The sequence below is a fragment of the Stenella coeruleoalba genome (assembly GCF_951394435.1).
Source record: "Stenella coeruleoalba genome assembly, chromosome: 5".
Taxonomy (NCBI): Eukaryota; Metazoa; Chordata; class Mammalia; order Artiodactyla; family Delphinidae; genus Stenella; species Stenella coeruleoalba.
Window position 1 is genome coordinate 128,190,259 of NC_137150.1, and position 8,040 is coordinate 128,198,298.

Below are 8,040 nucleotides of genomic sequence, written 5' to 3' on the forward strand. Positions count from 1 at the left end.
GTGCAGGAGGATTCCCTTTTCTCCACACCCTCTCCCGCATTTACTGTTTGTAGATTTTTTGATGATGGCCACTCCAAGCAGTGTGAGGTGACATCTCATTGTGGTTTTGATTTGCATTTCTCTAATGATTAGTGATGTTAAGCATCTTTTCATGTGTTGGTTCACCACCTGTAAGTCTTCTTTGGATAAATGTCTATTTAGGTCTTCTGCCCATTTTTGGATTGGGCTGCTTGTTTTTTTTTTTTTGATATTGAGCTGCATGGGCTGCTTGTATATTTTGGATATTAATCCTTCATCAGTTGCTTTGTCTGCAAATATTTTCTCCCATTTTGAGGGTTATCTTTTCATCTTGTTTATAGTTTCCTATGCTGTGCAAAAGAATTTAAGTTTCAGTAGGTCCCATTTGTTTATTTTGTTTTTATATTCATTTCTCTAGGAGGTGGGTCAAAAAGGACCTTGCTCTGATTTATGTCATAGAGTGTTCTCCGTATGTTTTCCTCTAAGAGTTGTATAGTGTCTGGCCTTATATTTATTTCTTTAATCTATTTTGAGTTTATTTTTGTGTATGGTGTTAGGGAGTGTTCTAATTTCATTCTTTAACATGCTGCTGTCCAGTTATACTAGCAACACATATTGATGAGGCTGTCTTTTCTCCATTGTATATCCTTGCCAATTTTATCAAAGATGAGGTGACCGTATGTGTATGGACTTATTTCTGGGCTTTCTATCCTGTTCCATTGATCTATATTTATGTTTTTTATGCCAGTACCATACTGTCTTGCTTACTATAGCTCTGTAGCATAGTCTGAAGTCAGGGAACCTGATTCCTCCAGCTCCATTTTTCTTTCTCAAGATTGCTTTGGCTATTAGGGGTCTATTGTGTTTCCATACAAGTTGTGAATTTGTTTGTTCTAGTTCTGTGAAAAATGTCATTGGTAGTTTGATAGGGATTGCATTGAATCTGTAGATTGCTTTGGGTAGTAAAATCATTTTCACAATGTTGATTCTTCCAATCCAAGATCATGGTATATCTCTCCATCTATTTGTATTGTCTGTGATTTCTTTCATCAGTGTCTTATAGTTTTCTGCATAGAGGTTTTTTGCCTCCTTAGGTAGGTTTATTCCTAGGCTATTTTATTATTTTTGTTGTAATTTTAAATGGGAGTGTTTCCTTAATTTCTCTTTCATATTTTTTGTTGTTAGTGTATAGGAATGCAAGAGATTTCTGTGCATTAATTTTGTATCCTGCTACTTTACCAAATACATTGATTAACTCTAGTAGTTTTCTGGTGGCATCTTTAGAATTTTCTATATATACTATCATATCATCTGCAAACAGTGACAGTTTTACTTCTTCTTTTCCAACTTGGATTCATTTTATTTATATTTCTTCTCTGATTGTCATGGCTAAAACTTCCAAAACTATGTTGAATAATAGTGGTGAGAATGGGCACCCTTGTCTTGATCCTGATCTTAGTGGAAATGGTTTCAGTTTTTCACCATTTAGAATGATGTTGGCTGTGGGTTTGTCATATATAGCTTTTATTATGTTGAGATAGATTCCCTCTTTGCCCACTTTCTGGAGAGATTTTATCATAAATCAGTGTTGAATTTTGTCAAAATCTTTTTCTACATCTATTGAGATTATCATATGGTTTTTATTCTTCAGTTTGTTAATATGGTGCATCACATTGATTGATTTGCATATATTGAAGAATCCTTGCATTCCAGGGATAAACCCTACTTCATCATGGTATATGATCCTTTAATGTGCTTTTGGATTCTGTTTGCTAGTATTCAGTTGAGGATTTTTGCATCTATGATCATCAATGTATTTGGCCTGTAATTTTCTTTTTTGTGACATCTTTGTCTGGTTTTGGTATCAGAGTGATGGTGGCCTCATAGAATGAGTTTGGGAGTGTTCCTCCTTCTGCTATATTTTGGAAGAGTTTGAGAAAAATATGTGTTAGCTGTTCTCTAAATGTTTGATAGAATTCGCCTGTGAAGCCATCTGGTCCTGGGCTTTTGTTTGTTGGAAGATTTTTAATCACAGTTTCAATTTCAGTGCTTGTGATTGGTCTCTTCATATTTTCTATTTCTCTCTGGTTCAGTCTTGGAAGGTTGTGCTTTTCTAAGAATTTGTCCATTTCTTCCAGGATGTCCACTTATTGGCATATAGCTGCTTGTAGTAGTCTCTCATGATCCTTTGTATTTCTGCAGTGTCAATTGTTACTTCTCCTTTTTCATTTCTAATTCTGTTGTTTTCAGTCTTCTCCCTTTTTTTCCTGATGAGTTTGCATAATGGTTTATCAATTTACTTTATGTCCTCAAATAATCAAGTTTTAGTTTTATTGATCTTTGCTATTGTTTCCCTTTATTTCTTTTTCATTTATTTCTGGTCTGATCTTCATGATTTCTTTCATTCTGCTAACTTTCAGATTTTTTTGTGTTGTTGTTCTTCTTTCTCTTATTGCTTTAGGTATAAAGTTAGTTTTTTTATTTGATATTTTTCTTGTTTCTTGAAGTAGAATTGTATTGTTATAACCTTCCCTCTTAGAACTGCTTTTGCTGCATCCCTTAGGTTTTGGGTTGTCTTGTTTTCACTGTCATTTATTTCTAGGTATTTTTTTATTTTCTCTTTGTTTTATTCAGTGATCTCTTGGTTATTTAGTAGCATGTTGTTTAGCCTCTATGTGTTTGTATTTTTTACAGTTTTTTTCCTCTAATTGATATCTAGTCTCATAGTGTTGTGGTTGCAAATGATGCTTGATAAAATTTCAATTTTCTTAACTTTACCAAGGCTTGATTTGTGATCCAAGAGCTGATCTATACTGGAGAACGTTCCATGCTCACTTGAGAAGAAAGTGTATTCTGTTGTTTTTTGGATGGAACTTCCTACAAATATCAATTAAGTCCATCTTTTCTAATGTGTCATTTAAAACTTGTGTTTCCTTATTTTATTTCTGTTTGTATGATCTGTCCATTGGTGTAAGTGGGGTATTAAAGTAGGCTACTATTATTGTGTTACAGTATATTCCTCCTTTTATGGCTGTTAGCATTTCCCTTATGTATTGAGGTGTTCCTATGTTGGGTGCATAGATATTTACAATTGTTATATGTTCTTCTTGGATTGATCCCTTGATCATTATATAGTGTCCTTCCTTGTCTCTTGTAGTAGTCTTTACTTTAAAGTCTGTTTTTTTCTGATATGAGTATTGCTACTCCAGCTTTCTTTTGCTTTCTATTTGTGTGTAATATCTTTTTCTATCCCCTCACTTTCAGTCTGTATATGTCCCTAGGTCTGAAATGGGTCTTGTTTTTGTATCCATTCAGCCAGTCTGTGTCTCTTGGTTGGGGCATTTAATCCATTTACATTTAAGGTAATTATTGATATGTATGTTCCTTTTACAATTTTCTTAATTGTTTTGGGGTTTTTTTTGTAGGTTTTTTCCTTTTCTTCTGTTTCCTGCCTAGAGAAGTTCCTTTAGAATTTGTCCTAAAGCTGCTTTGGTGGTGCTGAATTCTCTTAACTTTTGCTTGTCTGAAAAGCTTTTGATTTCTCTGTCAAATCTGAATGAGATCCTTGCTGGGTAGACTAATCTTGGTTGTAGGTTTTTTGCTGTCATCAGTTTAAATATACCTTGTGACTCCCTTCTGCCCTGTAGTGTTTCTGCTGAAAGATCAGCTGTTAACCTTATGGGGATTCCCTTGTATGTTATTTGTTGCTTTTCCCTTGCTGCTTTTAATATTTTTCCTTCGTGTTTAATATTTTTTTTACTTTGATTAATATGTGTTTCAGCATATTTCTCCCTGGGTTTATCCTGTATGGGACTCTGAGCTTCCTGGACTTGATTGACTATTTCCTTTCCCGTTCTGGGGAAGTTTTTGACTATAATCTCTTCCAATATTTTCTCAGACCTTTTCTTTTCTTCTTCTTCTTCTGGGATGCCTATAATTTTAATGTTTGTGTGCTTAATGTTGTCCCAGAGGTCTCTGAGACTCTCCTCCATTCTTTTCATTCTTTTTTTTTTTTTTTTTTTTTTTTTTTTTTGCTGTCTGCAGCAGTTATTCCCACCATTCTATCTTCCACCACACTCCTCTGTTCTTCTGCTTCAATTATTCTGCTATTGATTCCTTCTAGAGTATTTTTAATTTCAGTTATTGTGTTGTTCATTACTGTTTGTTTTCTCTTTAGGTCTTCTAGGTCCTTGTTAAAAGTTTCTTGTATTTTCTCTATTCTATTTCCAAGATTTTGGATCATCTTTACTATCATTACTCTGAATTCTTTTTCAGGTAGTTTGCCTGTTTCCTCTTTATTTATTTGGTCTTGTGGGTTTTTATCTTGCTCCTTTGCCTGCAAGATATTTCTCTGTCTCCTAATTTTGTCTAATTTATTGTATTTGAGGTCACCTTCCCCAGGCTGCAGAGTCACAGTTCCTCTTGCTTCTATTCTTTGCCCTCAGTGGTGAGGCTGGTCCTGTGTCTTGCATAGGCTTCCTGATTGGAGGGACTGGTGCCTGCTTTCTGGTGGGTGAAGCTGAGTCTTTTCCCTCTGATGAGTAAGGCCATGTCAGGTGGTGTGTTTTGGGGTGTCTGTGAGCTTAGTAGTGTGACTTTAGGTAGTCTGTATACTGATGGGTGGGTTTGTGTTCCTGTATTGTTTGGTGTGAAGTGTCCATCACTGGGAGCTGCTGACAGTTGGATGGAGCTTGGTCTTGTATTCAGATAGAGGTTTCTGTGAGAGCTCTCAGCAATTAATGTTTCCTGAGGCTTGGAATTCTCTAGTCATCTAGTGTCCTGGACTTGGTGCTTCCACCACAGAGCTTCCGGCCCGATTTCCAGATGAAGAACCAAGAACCCACAAGTCGATCATACCAGCAAAAAAGGGGATTAAAAAAATAATGACTAACACAACCTTAGACAAATGGTGAAAGGTAAAGTCAAACAAACAAAAACAGAAACAAAGAAGCATACACACACACAAAAGAAATAGAAACAGAACCAAATAAATCAAAAAGAAGGAGAACAACCAGACAAACAAAAGAACCCAGGAATGAAATTGAACAATTAAAAACAAAACTGAAAAAAACACAAAAACAAAAAACAAAACAAAGCAGAGTGCCAAGTGAAGAATGAAGCAAAGAAACAAAATAGCACAACAAAAATGATATTTAAAAAAAAGAAAAAGGGAAAAGAAGATAGAACAACAGAAAAGCTATGTAGAAATACAAATATATAAAAAAGAAAATATATTAAAGAAAGACAAACAAAACCCCAGAGAAATGGTAGAAACAAAATCAAACAAACAAAAACAGACACAAGGAAACACACATACACATAAAAGAAACAAAAACAGAACCCAATAAAACAAAAGGCAAGAGAACAACCAGAGGAAGAGAAAAACTCAAAAATGAAACCAAACAATTACGATTAAAACTAACAAAAACATCTAACCTATAAACAAAACCAAAGCAGTGTGTGAACTGAAGAATAAGGCAAGGAAACAGAACAAACCAATAAAAATAATTTTAAAAATAATAAAATAAAAAGGGGAGAAAAAGGACAATCATAAAACAAAGTAGAAATGGAAATACAAAAATAAAAAATAAATTAAAGAAAAAGAAGATTAAAAAATAAGGGATAAGAATTCAGAAAAACAGAAAAGCAAAGTAAAAATAGAAGTATATAAAAATAACTAAAAATAAAAAGTATGTTATAATACAGAGATCCCAAAAGAATAAATAAAATAATAATAATAAGTACTAAAACAACACCAAACAAATTTAAAAAAGAAAGAAAAAAAAAAAAAAAGAACACAAAAAGCCAGAACCAACAACAGAACAAATCAAAACATAATAAAATTAATAGTACTAATTATGTTATTCCCTGGGACCTACTGTAAATGTCCTCACACACTCTGTGAGAAACATCTCACCTCTGCCTTCCTAAGACCTTTCTAATATTTTAAAAGTTTTTTCAGGCATTTTGGTTTCTTGATCAATTTCCAGACAAAAGTAAAATTATAGTACTCTGGTAATTATATCTCATCTAAAATTAAGTTTCATTTCCTTCTTGTATTTCATTCTTTCAAAACTGTGATTTGATGTAAAACCTGCATGTCCTTAAATACACTTGCAAAGAGTGTTTACAAATTCATGGTCCTCAAAGCAGATTAACATGAAAACAGGTGATTTATTACACAAGGGGGGAACCTCCAGAGCCATGGAGGAGAGCACAGCAACAGGGGTGCAGGGGCAAAATGGAGAGATTCCCGCACAGAGGATCGGTGCTGACCAGCACTCACCAGCTTGAGAAGCTCGTCTGCTCACCAGCCAGGACTAGTGGGGGCTGGGAGCTGAGTTGGAGGGCAGATCCCAGGGAAAGGACTGGGGTTAGCTGCATGAACACAGTCTGAAGGGGGCTACTCAGCCACAGCTAGCTGGGAGGGAGTCCGGGAAAATGTCTGGAACTGCCTAAGAGGCAACAGAACATTGTTTCTGGGTGTGTGAGGAGAGGAGATTCAGAGCACTGCCTAAATGAGCTCCAGATATGGGTGCAAGCCACAGCTATCAGCACAGACAAGAGAGACGGGCATGAAATACTAATGCTGCTGCTGCAGCCACCAAGAAGCCTGTGTGTAAGCACAGCTCACCATCCACACCTCCCCTCCTGGGAGCCTGTACAGCCCTCCACTGCCGGGGTCCCATGATCCAGGGACAACTTCCCAGGGAGAATACACGGCACATGTCAGGCTGTTGCATTGTTATGCTGGCCTATGCTGCAGCAGGCTCAACCCGAATTCCATACCACTCCCTCCACCCAGCCTGAGTGAGCCAGAGCTGCCTAATCAGTTGCTCCTTTAACCCTGTCCTCTCTGAACAAAGAACAGATGCCCTTAGGAGACCAACATGCAGAGGCAGGGCCAAAGCCAAAGCTGAACCCCAAGAGCTGTGCAAACAAAGAAGAGAAAGGGAAATTTCACCCAGCAGCCTCAGGAACATCAGATTAAATCTGCACAGTTAACTTGATGTACCCTACATCAGTGGAATACCAGAATAGACAATAAACCATCCCAACATTGAAGCAGTGGATTTTGGGAGCAATGATATATGTTTTTTTTTTTTTCATTTTGTTCTTTTTGTGAGTGTGTAGGTATATGCTCCTTTGTGAGATCTTGTCTATGTAGGTTTGTTTTACCATTTGTCCTAGGGTTCTGTCTGCCTGTTTTTTCTTGTTGTTGTATTTTTTTTTTATAGATTTTAGCGTTTTTTATCATGGATGGAATTGTTTTTTGGTTTGGTGGCTCTCTTTTCTTTTTTTTCTTCTTTTTTATTTTTAATAATTATTTTTCATTTTAATAACTTTATTTTATTTTTTAATTTTTTTCTTTCTTTCTTTTTTTCTCCCTTTTCTTCTGAGCCATGTGGCTGACAGGATCTTGGAGCTCCAACCAGGTGTCAGGCCTGTGTTTCTGAGGTGGGAGAGCTGAGTTCAGGACATTGGTTCACCAGAGGCCTCCCAGCTCCATGTAATATCAAACAGTGAAAGTTCTCACAGATATCTCCATCTCAATGCTAAGACCCACCTCCACTCAACGACCAGCAAGCTACAGTGCTGGACACCCTATGCCAAACAACTAACAAGACAAGAACACAACCCAACCTATTAGCAGAGAAACTGCTTAAAATCATAATAAGGTCACAAACACCACAAAACATACAACGGGATGTGGTCCTGCCCACAAGAAAGAAAAGATCCAGGCTCATCCACCAGAACACAGGCAATAGTCCCCTCCACCAAGAAGCCTACATGACCCACTGAACCAACCTTAGCCACTGGAGGCAGACAAAAAAAACAACAGGAACTACGAACCAGCAGCCTGTGAAAATGAGATCCCAAACACAGCAAGTTAAGTAAAAGGAGAATACATAGAAACACACAGCAGGTGAAGGAGCCAGGTAAAAACACACGAGACCAAAAAACTGAAGAGGAAATAGGCAGTCTACCTGAAAAATAATTCAGAGGAATGATAGTAAAGAT